The 18,745-nt window shown below is 48.0% G+C and overlaps 1 protein-coding gene across 2 annotated transcripts in view; it reads right to left on the bottom strand.

The window, feature by feature from the left end:
• The window catches only part of MDGA2 (MAM domain containing glycosylphosphatidylinositol anchor 2), a gene marked incomplete at both ends in the record, with an annotated part of 321,167 nt that overhangs the window by 163,316 nt on the left and 139,106 nt on the right, over positions 1–18,745 (bottom strand). The gene's annotated exons all lie outside the window — the stretch shown is intronic.

The raw sequence follows: 18,745 nt of genomic DNA, 5'->3' as shown, positions 1-18,745 counted from the left end.
TGGCAATTCTCCAGTGAACTTGAGGCAGAAGTCACACTACCTGGAGGGACCACAGCCAAGGGAAGTTGCTTATCCAAGTCTAAGCTCTCTGCCTCAGAAGCACGGCCAGGTTTGCCTCCTACAGTTATGACACCTGCACTGATGCAGTTACCCACAATTTGCCTAATTATATGTGTCCCGATCTGGATTCGCCACACACCAAAACACCATGAGTGGCTCAGCCTTGACTGAAATAACTTCTGAACCTCAGCAGCAGAACTTCACCCTTAGAACAAGATATAAGCCATGCCATAACCAGTTCTTCATTACCCATCCGCAAATCAAAGGCTGCTTTTGCCAGGTTGGCTGGGGCCCTGGGCAACCCTGTGTAGCTCCAGGCCTGGAGGTTGGTGTCCCTGCCTGTGGCAGGGGGTTGGAGCTCTGTGATCCTTGGGGTCCCTTCCAACCCAGCCCAGTCTATGATTTGCAAAGTCTTGTGTAACTGTCCGAAGGTCAACTCAGATGACTTCTTTGAGGTCATGCTCCAGTGAGATGCAGAACGAGGTGCTCAGACTTTGAGCATGACCAACGGTGTCAAAGGGAATGCCATCCTGCTCCAAGGAACCCTCACACTTGAGTGCCTTTCCAAAGGTGTGGAAAACAAGGACTGCTGCTTCTGGGGAAGCATCCCATGCAATCTTCTCATAGAATCATAGAATGGTATTGGGTTGGAAGGGACCCCAAGGATCACAGAGCTCCAACCCCCTGCCACAGGCAGGGACACCAACCTCCAGGCCTGGAGCTACACAAGGTTGCCCAGGGCCCCAGCCAACCTGGCCTTGAACACCCTCAGGAATGGGGCACCCACCCCCTCTCTGGGAAGCCTGTTCCAGCCCCTCACCACTCCCTCTGTAAAAAATATCCTCCTAATATCCAGTTTAAACCTTCCTTCCTCCAGCTTCACTCCATCCCCCTTGTCCTGCCACTGTCTACCCTTTTAACAAGCCCAGCCCCTCCTGTTTCTCTGCTCCCTTCAGGGACTGGAAGGCTGCAATGATGTCCCCCCCACAGCCTTCTCTTCTCCAGGCTGAACAAGCCCAGCTCCTCCAGCCTCTCCTCTCAGGGGAGGTGCTACAGCCCTCTCATCATCTTCACGGCCCTTCTCCAACGTCCCTTCCCCAGGAACCCCTCAAACACCACTGTCACCCCCACAGCGTACTGTGGGAGACGGTCCACTGGCATAGAAGTTCTTAAAAAAACCTGTGGGGGCTTCAGAGTTTTGAAAAACTCTGGGTGAGGCAGAGGCACACGGGGTTAATAAAGGAAGCCCATCATTAACCATCTGCATAGATTAGCATTTGCAAACGTCCACGCTGAAAAGCAGTTTGCACTTAAAAATTATTCTTTAGATGCTCACATTTTGATTTGCATAACAAGGAGAAAGCTTGAGAGTCTCTTGATTAATTAGAAACAAATCATGTTCCAAAATTTGGAATAATTCAAGCAATAATATCTCGTAACAGTGCCTGGATTTTCAGTAAATGTTACCTTCATTCCACTGTACAAAACATTTAATTTAATATCACAGAAACAAATTATGAAGCTGTTGCTCCCAAATTAGGCTGGCATTTTCTAATGGGATTTCAGTTTTGCTTTAAAGGTTATTTTATATCAGGGTAGCATTTGAAAAGGGATGAGCCTGCTGAAACGTTACGTCTTCTGCTCATGCAATAGAAAATGGAAAGGAGGAAATTAGCTGGCTTCAGTCTCCAGGCCAAAGCACCCATTCCCTGCACACTGCTGGACAACAGAACATCCCATGCATGAATGCTTTCTGGAGTCTGGTTATTAAAACACATCCTTGGATCACAGGGATGACTGGCAGCCAAGAGCTACCAACACCAAGCCAGGGGATCACTCCCTGAGATGAAGATGCATCCCTTGGGTGAAATACACAGACGTCCCAGTCTTAACTCCGCATCATTTAGGTGAAGTTACTCAAGACCAGACACATAATCACAATAAATCACATAAAGCCTAAAAACATAAGTCCTAAGGCAACTGTAAGACTGACAGCCTGAGGCTGCCTGGCCAGAAACCAACTTTGCAGAAGAGGCTTTGGAGGTTCTGGTGGAGAAGCTGGGTGGGAGATGGACAACCAGCATCCCGGGCTGTACCAGCAAGGCTCCATACAGCCAGCAGGTCCAAGGAAACAACCCTTCCTTTCTACCTCCTACCTGTGAGAAAGCACCCTGAGCACTCCGTCCAGGTGAAAGCAAGGACATAGTGCAGCAATGCAGAGGAGGCTACCAAGATATTGTAGGACTGGAGTAGGTGCTACATAGGGAGATACTGGGAGAGCTGGGTTTGGCTGACCTGGACAAGGTAAGATGAAGGGGAGATGTAATTCCTATCTTTGACTGGTACCAGAAAGTTCTAGAGAAGATGAACACTTCTTAAAGCTACAGAGTCAAAGACCATGAGCCAATAGGTATAAGCTACACCAAGAGAAACTCCTCCTTGTTGCAAGTGATTCCCCAAGTTCCTAGAGAGCCTCTGGGATACCATCCTTGAAGACATTCAAAGACTGGACACCTGACTCGAACACCTCCAGGGACTGAGAGCCTACAACCTTTCAGAGCCCTGGGACAGGCTGCCCAGAGAGTTTTTGAAGTCTTCATCTCCAATGATATTCAAAACATGCCTGGACACTGCCCTGTGCAGCCTGCTCGAGGTGATCCTGCTCTGGCAAGAAGTTGGACTAGATGACCTGCAGAAGGCCTTGGCAACTCCTAATATTCTGTGACACAATCTGGCCTAACTGTGAAGTTGGCCCTGGTTTTAGCTGGGGGTTGGAATGAGAAGTCCTCTCCCACCCTAAATTACTCCATGATACCATGAACCACCAGTTGCCAGCACTACCTGCTCTCCAGCAACAGCTCCGTGTTGGATGTGTGCTAACCCCCTCCAACATGGTACTCCCCTACGACAGACACAGGCAGACAGACACCCTCCCTCTACATGGTGCTGTGCTACAACAGGGGATGGATTTTGAGAAGAACATAAGGAAACCTCAAAGAAATGGAAGTTGGGAGCGCAAACATGGCCAGCCCTCTGCCAAAGCATTTCATAACACTCAATTCATAGGAAATTTGCTCTGCAGATCTTGACTGACGTTTCCATGGGCTGGGAAGATCTCCACAGCTGCATCAAAGCAAAAGAAGCAGCACTAATAGAAGACAAAATCATGCTTGCAATTGGCATGGTGGTGTTTCACTGCACACTCAACTGCTCACCCTGCTGCCTGGCAGGGCTCAGCCACCCACCCTGCTGCTCAACCAGGGATGTGGTTGAGTCACCTTCCCTGGATGTGTTTTAAAAAAGGGTAGATGAGGTACTTAGGGATCTGCTTTAGCTTAGGATGGAATTGGTTGGACTTGATGATCTTCAAAGGTCTTTTCCAACCTTGTGATTCTGTTAGACAAATGTTTTACTGGATTGTTATGTAAGACTATTTTGCTCAGGCAGTGAGAGAGCTGCAAACATAACAGAAAATATGCTTTTTTTCCCTTTTTTTTCCTTTTTATATGATGCTGCCAAGGTATTCTGCAGAGTTATCACAAGAGAGGCAACCAACTGCCACATCCATCACCTTTAGGCAGGATGGTTTCATGTCACCATGTCTCAGTGGCAGGAAGATGTGCTTGTGGAAGCTCTCCAGAGCTCTCAGTGTCTGCTTGCCTCGTTACTAATTGATATTCCACTTTCCAAATAGATTTTTTTAAAGAAAACAAACCCAAAACTATTTAAAGCCCTGCACATATGTGGAAGTATCTGTGGGTGTTTGTTCCCTAAAAGCCCTGGAACACTGAGGGACTCTGCAGTCGGGAGGGAAGGTGTGGACTGCAGGTACTGCAGGGCAATGAACTGGGGAAGAGCAGAGAGGGGAAACCACTGAGAAGACAGGGAGGTCTTAACACAACAGAGAAAGATTTAGCATCAGGAAGCTCAACAATAGGAATTCCTGAAGTGCTCTACACGTGGGGAAAAAAACACCATTAAAACTTCCATTTTGGGCTGATCAAATTATGAAGAGTTAACTGACTAATCAGTCTTTAAATTAAACTCAAGTCATGGGTGTTGCTATGTAGTTAAAGTCTATTAATCAAAACGAAAATAATTATGGGACTGTGTTTTCCACAGAGGTTTGTGCCACCATTAGGTTCAATTTTTCAGTCTTTAATCTCTGAATTGAACCAAACAGCTTCCAAAACCCACATGGCACAGGCACGCCAAACACTCCAAAGAATTCCCTTCACACATCCCTAAGCTCTCCAACAGACAGAAAACCCAGTACAAGCCCCTCAAAATGACTCTAAATCTAAATGCACCATGAACTGAACCACGATGCTCAGAGATGCTGGTGTGGAAGAGAGGCAGAGGCTGGTGGCATCCTCCCTGTACTGCCTGTGGGTAGGAAACATGGACCGTCTCCACCAACTTGCACCTGAGCAACAGGAGAGCAGGATCACAGGCTATATTTGCTATATCATCTTCTTTTCTTTTCAGCTGCTGGGACCACACAGCTAGCTGATTTCATTTGTTAATTAGCTGCCTTTGTCTTCAGATGTTGAAAGCAAGCCTTGCTTGGAAGTCAGGATAAGAATAAAACACACATCTGGTAAACTGATTGAAGCTGCTTCATTGAGATGCCCAGAGAGGAGACAGCAGTGACACATATATTTAGCCTGCCTAACTCACATGTTATCCTTAAACATAAAAGTACAACATTTCTTGGGCTACTTTCCTTCCTAGAGGAAATTACACCTACCACAGGTGGATTGTTGCATAGGTTTGAAGGGCTTTGAGGTATCAGATGATATAGAGTGGTTAGAGGTGATGGAGAAAACACAAATTCCACAAGCACCTCTTCCCCCCTGTGTATGGAAAGGACAGCAAGCTGGCCTGTGACCACACTGCAACCAGGGCAGCCAAGTTACTTGGAGCTCCACAGAAGATACTCTTCCCTCTACAGCCCTTTAAAAGAGGTTTCTTATGCACCTGCAGTGCTGTATCGCACATGCAGTAGGGATACAAAGGAGAAAGGCAGCAGCATTTCCAAGGCCAACCCTGGAAGGAAGCAAGCCTTTCTTCTCTGCTCCCATGAGCTGGAGAGGGTGACCCTGGGAGAGCCCTGATGAGCTCGTATTGATTTCCAATGCCGCTGTGGGAAGATCAGACACATGCCAGAAGGCTGCTAACGCGCTCCAGCACAAAAGGACAAACAGAACGACCTCAATAGTGAACAATACCCTGTGCAGCTCAAGAGTGTTCCTGCCTGCCTTGCTTCACCACAGGTTGGAGCTAATCAACGAAGAATCCAGGAGCAAAAATTGGTGACATTGTTTTATGGACTAAACCTGGCTTTGTTTTTTTAATGAGGTTATAAATACAATTGATTGAAACCCACTGCTCAGACCTGCAGGTCCTAATGATGTGTGGAGGATGGCACAGGGCAGGCAGCCCTGCAAGAGTGCACCAATGGTTTAATTTCTACATGGACACCAAAACACAGCCAATTCTCATGAAGTGATCAGACTCAAAGAGCATTGGAGCAGCTGGACAGCAGACACACTGGTGCTGAGGATTTTCCATTTACACCTCTACTTATGAAAACTCTGAACTTCTACGGAATCACAAGGTTGGAAAAGACCTTTAAGATCATCAAGTCCAACCATTCCCATCCTAAGCTAAACCAGATCCCTGAGCACCTCATCTCCCCTCTGTTAAACACACCCAGGGCTGGGGACTCAGCCCCCTCCCTGGGCAGCCTGTGCCAGGCCCTGACAACTCTGCCAGGGAAGAACTTTTCCCTCCCAGCTGAGCTGACCCTGCCCTGGGGCAGCTTGAGCCCATTGCCCCTTGTCCCATCTCCTGTCCCCTGGCTGCAGAGACCATCGCCCACCTCTCTGCACCCTCCTGGCAGGGCAGGGGAGGTGGGGAGAAGGTCTCCCCTCAGCCTCCTCTTCTCCAGGCTCAACACCCCCAGCTCCCTCAGCTGCTCCTCAGAGGACTTGCCCTCCAGCCCCTTCCCCAGCCTGGTTGCCCTTCTCTGGACTCACTCCAGGCCCTCAATGTCCTTCTTGTAGTGAGGAGCCCAGAACTGGACCCAGCACTGGAGGTGCAGCCTCACCAATGCCCAGTACAGGGGCACAATCCCTGCCTTGGTCCTGCTGCCCACGCTGGGTCTGACACAAGCCAGGAGATGCCATTGGCCTTGGCCACCCAGGCACACTGCTGGCTCATGTTCAGTTGGCAACTGCACAGGTGTGCATGTTTCCAACCAAGAGTCGGACACTCACAGGGCATTATATAGATGTATGAACTCCTGACAGAAAGCAGCACTGCGAGGCTCTGCCCTGCCACAGCCTGAGGGACACAAAGAGCTGCCATGGATGGGACTGCTGGGGTCACTGCATGCAACAAGGATGTCATTTCTTTCACCTAACGGTGACCCGAGTGCAGGATCCTCACCCAGTATCAGCCACTTCTGAGCAGCATTAAGAAATTAAAGAGCAAAGAAAAGAGGAGCAGAATCATAGAATCTGAGAGTGGTCTGGGTTGGAAGGGACCCCAAGGATCACAGAGTTCCAACCCTCTGCCACAGAGTACACAGAAGAGTATTTATGCCCTAGAGAAAGCACTTGGAACTTCAGCTCGTGGTAAAGAGCGAGGCACAGTTAATTTCCTGAAAGGAAGACTGAACAGTAACTTTATTATGGGATGTAAGCACCTCATGGTGGGAGAACAGCAGGTACAAGAGAACTCTTTTGGCTACCGGTAATACATACAACAAGCAACAATAGCTGGAACCTGAAGGAGCCCAATTGAGGACAGGAAAGAATCAGACTTATTTTTTCTGAAGATAAAGCAGTTGAAAAGGGGAACAGACTACTTGGGCATACAGAGGATTCCTCACCTCCTGGAACCAAGACCAGATGCTTTTCACTGACATCTAAATGATTATATTTGATCTAGGAATAGCAGGGGGAAAAATAAAAGAAAGGAAAAAAAGCATGTAGTGCTGGAAGATAATGGAGGCCCAACTGGACTGAAGTCAAGGTTAATCCACAGAATGGCATGGGTTGGGAGGGACCCCAAGGATCACAGAGCTCCAACCCCCCTGCCACAGGCAGGGACACCAACCTCCAGGCCTGGAGCTACACAAGGTTGCCCAGGGCCCCATTCAACCTGGCCTTGAACACCCCCAGGGATGGGGCACCCACCCCCTCTCTGGGCAGCCCCTTCCAGCCTCTCACAACTCTCTCTGCAAAGAACTTCCCCCTAATATCTCATCTCCCCCTTCCCTCCTCCAGCTTCACTCCAGCCCCCTTGTCCTGCCAGTCTCTGCCCTTTAACAAGCTGATTCCCCTCCTGTTTCTCTGCTCCCTTCAGGGACTGGGAGGCTGCAATGAGGTCCCCCCACAGCCTTCTCTTCTCCAGGCTGAATCAGCACAGCTCCCTCAGCCTCTCTCCGTAGGGGAGCTGCTCCAGCCCTCTGACAATCTCTGTGGCTCCTCTGACCCCTCTCCACCAGTCTCACATCTCTGGACACAGGACTCCAGCTGGGGCCTCACAAGGGCAGAGCAGAGAGGGACAATCCCCTCCCTGTCCCTGCTGGCCACTCGAATCATAGGGGTTGGAAGGGACCTCAAGAGATCATTGAGTCCAACCCCCCCAATTCTAACATTAATTCTCCAACAACCACCTTGTGTTATTAGGTAATCTGGGTTTTTTTTTTTAATATTTTCTGTACCCATCAAGAAACAGAACAGAAGATACAACAGAAAAAAGGACTTAGGGCTGAAGCCAGGAGAAAGGGGCACTAACTGTAAAGGCCACCTGATGTGCATGACACAGTCTGAGGGGGTCACTGTTATAAATAGAACTTTTTAGCATGATAAGTAACTGATTATCAGTTGCATAATCCCAAACCTCATTAATGCTTGCTCCTTCAGTTTTTAAAGAAAAGAAACTTAATTTTGTCAATGTGAAGAACATCAAACTGGGCTAAGAAGGTCTAGTTCCAGACCCCATCCATCTCCAGTGAACAGCTTCAGTAAAATTCTCCCAGAGACCACTCTCAAAGTTTGAATCCCTGTTAAAAAGCACATCCTGAACATATCAAGCCATGGGGCCTTGGAAAGCAGGGGCCCCACCCCCCCACCCCCCCCCCCCCCCCAGTGCTCTCTTTCTACCTTCTGATGGACTTCCTAAGTCCTACACTGAGCATAAAACCATTTTACTTCAGAAAAAAAAATCCCATATATCTCTCTGACAGTCCATCCCTAGATAACAGAAAGTGCCAGGTTTCCTTCCCCTCACCCTGTATGTGTTCTGCTCTTTCAAGATTCACATTTCTCTCCCAGTCCTAAACTCTTTACCATTAAATCTGTCAGCACATACATCTCACCGGCGCTCTGAATACTTTCTCACAGCCTCTACTCTTACTAGACAACCACACTCTTCCCCAGTTTTACTGGAACAGAATACAAATTGTACACTTCAGGAGAAGAGGAATAAAAAGAAAGCCAGGATTAGAGGAGATAAATAACAGTGAGTGGATGATGAAAAGAAGAGGGCATGTACGAATCTCCTTGGAGGCAAATGAAGATGACAAATCAAACAACACGATCGCAAAGACGAAGAGGAAAATGAACCTGCCTGGAATATTTAGTGCCCACACCTGATCCCAGGCAAATGAAGACTTTCTGCTGACATAAGAGAAGATTCCCCAGCCAGTCCATCAATTAAAACCCTGTCTGCCTTGGAAGGGACCCTTAAGAGGTCACCCAGTCTCCTCCATACCAACGGTGCCGATTGATTTTGCATCATCAGCAAAAGTTAAGACCAACACAGTATTATAGTGTGGAAATGGAGCTGAATCCCAAAGAGCTGCTGAGATTTGCTCCCTTAGACAGTTGCACCTGACTGCCCATCTGCCAAACCTCCCTTCTCAAAACCATCTGAACTTTTAAGCTTCTTTCAGCAACATTTCAGATGGGGACTGAGACCCCAAGGCTAATTAACCTCCAGCACGTCATATAAAATTGGTGTGTGCATATGGGCAGAAGTGTAAAGAGGAGGAGTTTTATCAGGCTGATATGAAGCACATGGATGTGGAAAGCCTGGGAATAGCCTACATCAAATCTGCAAGAAACTGGGTTTGAGGAATTTTGCTACTCTGATAGCACAAAATAACATCAGGTATGGAAGTGGAAGACCTTGAGCTCTCTGGTTAGACACCTTCTCTAGTGCTTCTGGCCACCCTGCATGGGCTGAGCCTCCCCAGCCCCTTGTGCTGCCCAGAGAAGGGGCATCACACCAAGGAGGGCATTTCTGGTTAGGAGACAACAACCTGCTCTCAATCTCTTTGGAGCAGCTCCCTACAACAAAGTCATATACCAGGGAAGTTTTCCGATACGTGCAGTTGGCAGAAGGGCAGTGAGTGTTCCAGTTAGCAAATAGCAAGTGTAAAAGACATCACAAGCGATAAACTCAGCACTTTATATAATCCAGGCCCGTTTCTATTACAGCTCAAATCAGATTCCTACAAACAGCCTGAATTTCCAAGCCATTAATAGGGTCTATCTTTCCACTCGGGGGATATTTACAGCATCAATTATCCCGAACCTCATCTGACATGTACTCATCTCCTACTGATCTAACCACAGCTATTATCATCTGTTAGAGACAGTTTTAATTTAGAAAAGGGATAGCATAAAAGGCATTCAAATAACCTTACAGCACTCTTACTGGAGGGTTTTTTTCAAGGAGGAAAATAAACTCTGCATATGCAGCCAGGTAACACTGTGGAATTAATACTCCACAGCTAATTATAAGGGGAGTATTTTATTCTGTTAAAAATACTGATGTCTGGAGTATTATACTGAAAAAAAATGTCTGCCAAGTACTTCTTCAGCAACTATTCAGGGCTAATTGAACATCACTGAAGTGAGCTCAACACGAAAATACAAATCTTCCTAATAGAAACTTTGCACTTCCACTCCTGCACGTGAGCATATTTCATCTTCACCTCTTCATTTTCACAAGCAAGGCTGTCAGGAAGCATTAATCAGATATTTTAGTGTTTGCTGGCAAAGGTCTGTGTCTTTGGGCTCCCAGAAATAACAACGTGGCTGGGAGTTCTGTGCCTGCTCTTGTTCCTGCTGACCAGCACCCTTCCCATCACACTTCCCATCTGCCTGCTCCTATCCATTATCCTTTCCTTCAGTGCAAACCAGCAGTGTTAATGCCCCCCCTGGAATCACAGCTGTAGTGCCAGAACTGAAGTGTATTATTCTCACCACAATATCATACACGTGAAGATACTGTAACTTAATGGAAAAACAACCCTACTTGGGAATCTTTTAAATCACAGAAGCACAGGACCTCTAGGTCCCTTCAGGGACTGGAAGGGGCTTGGAGCTCTCCTCAGAAGCAGCCTTCTCTTCTCCAGGCTGAATCAGCCCAGCTCTCCCAGCCTGGCTCCATAGGAGAGCTGCTCCAGCCCTCAGATCATCCTCTGGACCTGTTCTAAGAGGTCCATGTCCTCCTTGTGCTGAGGGCTCCAGAGCTGGAGGCAGCACTGCAGGGGGGTCTCTGTCCCAGAGTAGAGCAGGTGGGGATAATCCACTCTCTCCATCTGCTGGCCACGCTTCTGGTCATGCAGCTCAGGGTGCCATTGGCTTTCTGGGCTTGAGGGGTTTGACTTTGGTGTTTGTACCCAGAGCAAGAGCTCCTGCTTCAGCTGCACAATCAAACAGGCATCTGGATTTATTCCCACATAAACCAACTTTTTTCATTTCCCCCCCTACACAACTCCATGTGTCAGTTGGATCCCCCCAATACCACCAGCTAATGACAACCACAACATCACTGCATCTCCCACCACCTTTTGATAACACACAGAGATTCATTTGGACTGGGACAGGACTGTAACACGCTACTCTCTCTCTGAGGAGGTTCTTGACAGGCTGCAAACACACAACAGCACTCCGGTCTCTGCTAAATCCCCAGATCAGCCCATGCTCTGACAAAGGACACACAGAAGCATCATTCCTGACACTGCCTCAACTCTGTCCTCCCATGCTCAGAGCTGTTTCTGCCTGGGAACTTCCAGAAATAAAAACCTTCATCCTACCATAAAACCCCCTTGTACCTTTTTATGGGGAGCCTTGTTTGAATTTCCACAAACAAGAGGCCCCAGCCCATCACACACACAAATAAACAGCCAGTGAAAACCCTTCTTAGTTTTTTTTTTACTATCTCTCCAGAAAATGAGAGGTGTTGGGAGCACGCTGGGACGCAATCAGCCTGATGAAAAATGGTCACACAAGAGTTTGAGAGCCCTTCTGTGGAGCCAGAGGCTCGACCTTGGGTTTGCTTGATTCCTGGCTTGTTTTTATTGAAATCACTGCAATTTTAATAACACTTTCTAATGGTTTTGAATGCTGCTTCTTACCACCACTTGCCTTTGGTGTCTTCCCGATATCCACCGCTCCGTAAGAAACAAGCAGACACAAAAGACACCTTTTATAACCCTGGGTAACGAGCAGTGCTGTGTTTTGGTGGCATTTCAAGAGAGCAAACCACAGATTCAAAACAGGAGAGGGTATTTATCATCCAGATCAACGGTCAAGTTAAATCAGAGGCTTCTTGGAAGTGCAGTGATTGCAAATGAGAGCGTGGCAGAGTGAGCCCTGGGTTATAGACAAGGTATTTGGTGTAAGCAATCAACAAGCTGCACTTGATGGAGCCATCATATTGCTTAGAATCATACGGGTTGGAAGGGACCTTGAGAGATCATCAAGTCCATCCCCCTGCCAAAGCAGGGTCCCCAGCTCATATTACACAGGTAGGCATCCAGATGGGGCTGGAATCTCTCCAGAGAAGGAGACTCCACACCCCCTGGGCAGCCTGTCCCAGGAAGAAGTTCTTCCCCAGATTGGTGGGGAACTCCCTGTGCTCCAATTTGAGTCCATCGCCCCTTGTCCTGTCCCCACAGACACTGAGAAGAGGCTGCCCATGTCCCCCTGTGTCCCACCCTTCAGCTGTTGATCCCCATTGATCAGATCCCCTCTCAGGCTTCTTCTCTCCAGGCTGAGCAGCCCCAGCTCACTCAGCCTTTCCTCACAGGGGAGATGCTCCAGGCCCTTCAGCATCTCCGTAGCCTCCTCTGGACTCTCCAGGAGATCCCTGTCTGTTTGATCCCAGGGAGCCCAGAACTGGACACAACACTCCAGGTGGGGCCTGACCAGGGCAGAGTGGAGGGGGAGAATCCCCCACTGTGACCTGCTGGCCACACTCCTCCTGATGCCCCCAGGATCCCATTGTCTCTCTCAGCCCCCAGGGCACACCGCTGGCTCATGGCCACCCTGTCACCCACCAGGACCCCCAGGTCCTTCTCCGCAGAGCTCCTCTCCAGCAGGTCATTCCCCAGCCCGTACTGATTCAAACATTTATTCCTTCCCAGGAATAACCTCCTTAGTGCAGGCTGGAGAGCAGTGAAATACCACAGTGGTCATATAGGATGGAAAGGATCTCCTTTTTTTTGGGAGCTATAAGCGTAAGTATCCCAAAGTGGTGCCGTGTCAGCAGTTGTACAGTTATTCCGTGGTTATTTAAGGTAATAAAGGAAATCACAACCTCAGAGCTCCATCCCACGGTGACAGCAGCAGCATAAAAAACTCTGGAGAAGAAGAATGAGAAAGAGCTTTGGATCTCAGCTGTTCTGTCAGCTCCCAGCTCTGCTGAGCCACACAGACCAAGAACGAAGCTTCCTGCTCTTCTCCTCCTCCTCTGGATAACTAGAGAGAAACTCCATATTCATCAGGGCTCTTTTTCCACTTGACTTTGGCCAGGCTTACACAACCCCTGGCAGCGTGCACGCCAAGAGGGAGCCCCTGCTCTCCAGGCTGGCTTGTAAACATGCCTTCCAGAAAGATATGGTAAACGGGAGAGATTTATATGTAGAGTTTGTCATCTTCCATTCATTTACTTCCAAATCAAAGTCAAGAAAGATTTCCATCAACATGCTCAATATCTGTCTTCTCAGAACAGGGGGGATAGGAGTGTTTGAATGTTATTTCTTCCACACACACCCCACTTCCACAGACCAAGAGCAGATAGAGGATGGATGTGCTGAGCGATCACACGTCTGGGAGGATGGAAAGTCATGATGTCAGTTCCTCTTACTTCCACAGCTGATTCCTTGAGAAGGTCTGTCCCACTAAAGAGCACGTGTCACACATGCAACAAGCCTTTCAGGCTGCAAGATTGATTTTCTTTGATGCTGTTCAAATATCAGGGAATCCAGTCCATCAGCTACTTCATATATCACAGAATCACAGGGGTTGGAAGGGACCCCCAGAGCCCATGGGGTCCAACCCCCTGCCAAAGCAGGGTCCCTAGGACAGGGCACACAGGGCGGTGTCCAGACGGGGCTGGAATCTCTCCAGAGAAGGAGACTCCACACCCCCTGGGCAGCCTGTCCAAGGGCTCCCTCACCCTCACTGGGAAGAAGTTCTTCCCCACATTGGGGAGGAACTCCCTGTGCTCCCACTTGAGGCCATCGCCTCTTGTCCTGTCCCCACAGACACTGAGCAGAGGCTGCCCATTCCTCCCTGCATCCCATACTTAGGATATTTATAAACATTAGTAAGGTCCCCCCTTAGTTGTCTTCTCTCCAGGCTGAACAGGCCCAGCTCACCCAGCCTCTCCTCTTAGGGGACATGCTCCAGGCCCTTCATCATCTGGCACACTGCTGGCTCATGGCCAATCTACATATGATCAGCTGACACTACTACACACATGGCACACATGAGAGGTTACATATAAACCACTCTAGTCTGCTGTAAATAATGTGTTTTTGATAACTCCTGGGTTGTGGGGTGAGCTTGCATTTCATTGCTACTCTGACATGCCCCGTATCACAGACATTTCACTTCTCTCCCTTCAAGGAGTTGAAAAGATCTGAGGAATCAGTGAAGAGATGGGAATGTTTTTTAACCCAGTATGTATAAAACCAGCAAAAAGAAACTCTTCATAATTGGCACCTTAAGATCTCCAAATTCAGTTCAATTGTTTTTCTCCCAACCTACAACTCAGTTCAGTTGAAATACCAAAGGACAATATAAATTTTGCAGTAATTCAGTAATGACCAAGGTGGAAGAGGTCTCTGGTGATCACCCTATCCACCCCCTGCTGCACAAAGCCAGGTAAACCCGAAATGTTTTGCTCAATACCACGTCCTAGGATGTGTGGGACACCAACTCCCACAGGTCCCTGAAAAAGAAAAGTATGCTTGGACCCATATATACTTCTGACAGACTCACAGAGCGCCAGGAGTTGGAAGTGACCTTGGGAGATCATTTAGTCCAACGCCCTGCCAGAGCAGGATCACCCAGACTCAATCCCACAGGAACACATCCAGGTGGGTTTGGATGTCTCCAGAGAAGGAGACTCCACAGCCTCTCTGGGCAGCCTGTCCCAGGACTCCCTCACCCTCACAGTGACAAAGTTCCTCCTGACATTCCCATGGAGCTTCCTCTGCTCCAGCTGCACCCGCTGCCCTTTGTCCTCTCGCTGCCATCCCTGAGCAGAGCCTGGCTCCAGCCTCCTGACTCTCACACTTCACATATTTATAGACATTGATGAAGTCACCCCTCAGTCTCCTCTTCTCCAGGCTGAAGAGCCCCAGCTCCCTCAGCCTGTCCTCATGAGGAAGGGGTTCCACTCCATCACCTTGGTGTCCCTGTACTGGGCTCTTCCAAGGAGTTGTGTGTCCTTCTTTTTGAGTAATGGCTCACCTTACCATGGAATTAGTTACACAATACCCATATATTTTTCCTCATTTATTCTAATTAATGCTTACTGCATTCTTCAAGAATAATGAATAGTCTTAAAAATGGCCAGGAAACACTAATGGGCTTCACCAGCACCTTCAGGGATTTACTGCATTATTTTCATGGAATTTTGGTGTTTGCTGAGCACTGTCTAAGCACATAAACAGTGAGAGGAAGCGGTAGCAGGAGTGAGCATGGAAGGAAAACCTGGAAAATGGGAGGGGAGGGAGATGGAGAAAGCCTGGAGAAAGGCTGAAGATGCAGCACCAAGAGCCCTGTGTCCCTTCACGTGTTTCAAGAGGTTAATTCAAATGCACAGCCTGTTGAATTGCTCCAAATTTCCTTTCAAGACACTGATTTCATTGAGTTACAGGGATTAAAAAACAAGCCTGTGAAACAGAGCATTTTTTACTAGTATTGACTTTCCTTAAGGTGACTTTGCTCTCACTGAGTTCCTCTGTAATTAAGTTATGGAAATAAATACAACAACGGTCCAAGCATGTGGCTAAAGTTTTTCATATATAACATTTAACAAAAATAGAAAAGTTGGTAAAATACTGTGTGTCTCTCTGGTTTTGGGTGATATTGGGGTTTTGTTGTGTGATTTTGGGTTGGGTGAGGTTTTTTTAGCAAAGACAGAGATCAAATGGTCATGCAAACAAAGCCAGAGTTTCCTTTGAAATACCAAGAGTCTACTACACTCAGTATTCTGTACCAGTCTCCTGAAGAAGCAAAGAGGTTGTTTTAAGATGGCATGTGTGTTTTGCCTGAGTTCCTCATCCACAAACCCCATAAAAAAGCAATGAGGAAGGTCACAGCTTGGTTCCAGGAGATCCTAGTTAACTGATTAAACACCCCATCGCTTCCAGCTCCTCTTACACCTCTGCTGCCCATTCCTGATGCCTAAAGGCTCATTAAAAAAGCCAGATCCAACACTGGTCTAGTCCAGAAAATAATGATCCTACTTGTAAAAAATCAGGTCATCACCACACTACTCATATCCCAAACCCATGAGAGTTATAGTGGATGAATGCTTCTGATCAGAGTCTGAGCCCCCCACTGATCCCCACGTTGAGGACAGCCTTGAGCAGGGGTGTGAGGCTCACCCAGCCTTGAGCAGGGGTTTGAGGCTCACCCAGCCTTGAGCAGGGGTTTGAGGCTCACTCTCTGCCCTCCCACGATGACTGACACTGGAGGATTTCCTCCCACAGAAGAACTCACGGTGAGTAAGAGCATCCACTGTGGGGCATGGGGATGGGGGAATGTGGGCTGAATCTCACACACTACCCACTGCAGCATCTTAAGGATGCACTCCGTGATTTCCTCATTTAAAGGAGCAGTATTCTCACAGCTGTCCTTCCTCTTTTTTTTCTTTGAAAAAAGGAATAAAATACCCCATCCTTTCTCCTAGTAATTGATTTCCTTGGGATCTTTACATTTTAGGGTGGCTATTTGTCTCCTTCTACTCAATGGTACCCAAAGCACACTGACATTTGCAGCATAAATTTCAATGAGAGACCAAGGCTGTGAGCTTCTCCCACTCTGGTTTGAGTCTTTTGCATTCTGGTGAGCTGCTCACCAACAAAACTAGTCCCAAACTGCCAGAACTAGAAAACAAACCTTATGACAACCCCCTGGGCTCAACCACCGAGGAGAGCTCCTGCCCAGGAAGGCTGGTGTGACTCTGATGTGCCAGTGCCCTCAGAAAAGCAGTGATGTTATTTTCTTAACAGATTAATTTATGCAAGGTGAAGGTGGTGTCCAAAAGCTGTTAATAAACCTCACCTTACTTTGTCTAGGTGATGCTGACACCACTTGCTGGGATGTACAGGGTAGAGCACGGCACAGGAAAAGGCAGGTGAGTGAGATTCATCATAACATGATCCCTTTCTGCACCAGGATCACAGAATCACTGGGTTGGAAAAGCCCTTTAAGCTCATCCAGTCCAACCGTCCCTGTCCTGTGCTGACCCAGATCCCTGAGCACCTCATCTCCCCTCTGTTAAACACACCCAGGGCTGGGGACTCAGCCCCCTCCCTGGGCAGCCTGTGCCACAGCCCCACAACTCTGCCAGGGAAGAACTTTTCCCTCCCAGCTGAGCTGACCCTGCCCTGGGGCAGCTTGAGCCCATTGCCCCTTGTCCCATCTCCTGTCCCCTGGCTGAAGAGACCATCGCCCACCTCTCTGCACCCTCCTGGCAGGGCAGGGGAGGTGGGGAGAAGGGCTCCCCTCAGCCTCCTCTTCTCCAGGCTCAACACCCCCAGCTCCCTCAGCTGCTCCTCAGAGGATTTGCCCTCCAGCCCCTTCCCCAGCCTGGTTGCCCTTCTCTGGACTCACTCCAGGACCTCAATGTCCTTCTTGGAGTGAGGGGCCCAGAACTGGACCCAGCCCTCGAGGTGCAGCCTCACCAATGCTGAGTACAGTGGCACAGGATGAACCACTTGCACTCTCAAAGTGCCTGTTTTGTTCTACCTAGTGCTTAAAAAAAAGGGAAAAAGAGCAATTTAAATCTAATTTGCATGTGGGCACATGTATCCCATCCCATCCAAATGGGTCAGGCATAGTAGCACTTCCAAGAAAACTGTTTCCCAGCATAATCCTACTGATGAAAGAGAAACGTACTGCGTGTGACCAGAAGTCTCCAAGATCTCTTTAAGATTTCTTTTATAAATATCCATGTTTATCGTGGGTAAATTCCAAAAGTTCTTCTGTGACCTGAGAAGTTAAATGCTACCATGCCTTTGAAGAGCATCTTGTTTCATTTAATTAAGAAGGCCTAAATTCTTGAGCCAAGATCTGCTTCATTTATATCCACCTGGCTTGAGGAGTCCAAACCCCAGAATCAAGTATCTGTCCACTGTACTGAACATCTAAGGACCATAAAGCAACTCAATAGAGGATTTTTGGGAGGCAGACATAGTTAGGCAGGCCGTACCAGAGCTGCCACTGCCCATCTCCTGGAAACCTCAGCAAGAGACCATACCAAAAGCTATAAACTAGTTATTTCATACCCACTGATCCCTGTCTTTTTTATCCCAGGGAGCCCAGAACTGGACACAACACTCCAGGTGGGGCCTGACCAGGGCAGAGCAGAGGGGGAAGATCATCTCCTTTGACCTGCTGGCCACACTCCTTTTGATGCACCTCATTGTTTATGGATGGAATGATGCTCTGAGCTGATTTTAACACCACCTGTCCTTCCAATTCTTTATTATTATTTTTAAAACAAAGGTGGAAGAAAAATGACTGCGCCTGGCTGGTCCGACCTGACACTTCAGTCAGGGGCACCGGCTGGACAGCTTATTAGGAGGGTGGTAAACAAGCCTCCACTTTTTTTTAAACCTAACCTGCTTTGCTATTCTCCAAATTGTTGATTCAAACATTTCTACTTCAACGTGCCTTAATTAAAACATTAGCGGTCAATATTTCCTTGAAAGCGTCTCCAGAAGTTTTTATTCAGGCCTAATTGCTTTGCAGATAATGCCAGAGGAAAACAATCAAACAGCTGGCAAATAAGCTCTCTGGTGGGATATTTTATCATGTTCCATGTTCATCTGTTTAATTTAAAGGCAGCCTGTGTCATCCCCAGCCTCACAGGCCTCACCCGTGGCAGGCCTAGGCCAGTTCCCAAACACAGCAGGCCCAGCTCAGCTTCAGTTTATTCCAGTGGATCTCCTGGATCCCGCAGGAATATAATCAGCAAACAAGCAGGGAAAGTACATGGGAATTCAAGAGCAAAGCTGAAATAGCACGTCCAGCTTATTCCTCTCAGCACTGCTGAATTTATGCAGAGATAAAGCAAATAAGGGCCTCTGAGATGGTTGGCATTTTCTGCTTTCAAGAGAGACTAATTAGTATTT

This window comes from Gallinula chloropus (assembly GCF_964237585.1).
Source record: "Gallinula chloropus genome assembly, chromosome: 14".
NCBI classification, from domain to species: Eukaryota; Metazoa; Chordata; class Aves; order Gruiformes; family Rallidae; genus Gallinula; species Gallinula chloropus.
This window is presented reverse-complemented; position numbering and strand designations above follow the sequence as displayed.